Source organism: Macaca nemestrina, chromosome 15 (genome assembly GCF_043159975.1).
Source record: "Macaca nemestrina isolate mMacNem1 chromosome 15, mMacNem.hap1, whole genome shotgun sequence".
In the NCBI taxonomy this organism is placed as follows: Eukaryota; Metazoa; Chordata; class Mammalia; order Primates; family Cercopithecidae; genus Macaca; species Macaca nemestrina.
In genome coordinates this window covers 24,183,669-24,184,999 of record NC_092139.1, presented here as the reverse complement: position 1 = coordinate 24,184,999, position 1,331 = coordinate 24,183,669, and the positions used below count along the sequence as shown (strand labels likewise).

The following is a 1,331-nucleotide window of genomic DNA, read 5'->3' as shown; positions in this document are numbered from 1 at the left end:
AGGTCTAACATTTAAGTCTCTAATCCATCTTGAATTAATTTTCGTATAAGGAGTAAGGAAAGGATCCAGTTTCAGCTTTCTACTTATGGCTAGCCAATTTTCCCAGCACCATTTATTAAATAGGGAATCCTTTCCCCATTTCTTGTTTCTCTCAGGTTTGTCAAAGATCAGATGGCTGTAGATGTGTGGTATTATTTCTGAGGACTCTGTTCTGTTCCATTGGTCTATATCTCTGTTTTGGTACCAGTACCATGCTGTTTTGGTTACTGTAGCCTTGTAGTATAGTTTGAAGTCAGGTAGCGTGATGCCTCCAGCTTTGTTCTTTTGACTTAGGATTGTCTTGGAGATGCGGGCTCTTTTTTGGTTCCATATGAACTTTAAAGCAGTTTTTTCCAATTCTGTGAAGAAACTCATTGGTAGCTTGATGGGGATGGCATTGAATCTATAAATAACCTTGGGCAGTATGGCCATTTTCACGATATTGATTCTTCCTATCCATGAGCATGGTATGTTCTTCCATTTGTTTGTGTCCTCTTTTATTTCACTGAGCAGCGGATTGTAGTTCTCCTTGAAGAGGTCCTTTAAAGGCAAGAAATAACTAAGATCAGAGCAGAACTGAAGGAGATAGAGACACAAAAAACCCTCCAAAAAATCAATGAATCCAGGAGTTGGTTTTTTGAAAAGATCAACAAAATTGACAGACCGCTAGCAAGACTAATAAAGAAGAAAAGAGAGAAGAATCAAATAGACACAATAAAAAATGATAAAGGGGATATCACCACCAACCCCACAGAAATACAAACTACCATCAGAGAATACTATAAACACCTCTACGCAAATAAGCTAGAAAATCTAGAAGAAATGGATAATTTCCTGGACACTTACACTCTTCCAAGACTAAACCAGGAAGAAGTTGAATCCATGAATAGACCAACAGCAGGCTCTGAAATTGAGGCAATAATCAATAGCCTACCAACGAAAAAAAGTCCAGGACCAGATGGATTCACAGCTGAATTCTACCAGAGGTACAAGGAGGAGCTGGTACCATTCCTTCTGAAACTATTCCAATCAATAGAAAAAGAGGGAATCCTCCCTAACTCATTTTATGAGGCCAACATCATCCTGATACCAAAGCCTGGCAGAGACACAACAAAAAAAGAGAATTTTAGACCAATATCCCTGATGAACATCGATGCAAAAATCCTCAATAAAATACTGGCAAACCAGATTCAGCAACACATCAAAAAGCTTATCCACCATGATCAAGCGGGCTTCATCCCTGGGATGCAAGGCTGGTTCAACATTCGCAAATCAATAAACATAATCCAGCA

General features: G+C 38.8%; 1 long non-coding RNA gene across 2 annotated transcripts in view; it reads right to left on the bottom strand.

The window, feature by feature from the left end:
* Positions 1 to 290: 290 nt before the first annotated feature.
* LOC105496355 (uncharacterized) overlaps positions 291 to 1,331 on the bottom strand; it is a 382,416-nt gene continuing 381,375 nt past the window's right edge. For both annotated transcript variants that reach the window (XR_011613348.1, XR_011613352.1), the window contains exon 9: positions 291 to 579. This is a non-coding gene — a long non-coding RNA (uncharacterized lncRNA). The remainder of the gene's footprint in view (positions 580 to 1,331) is intronic.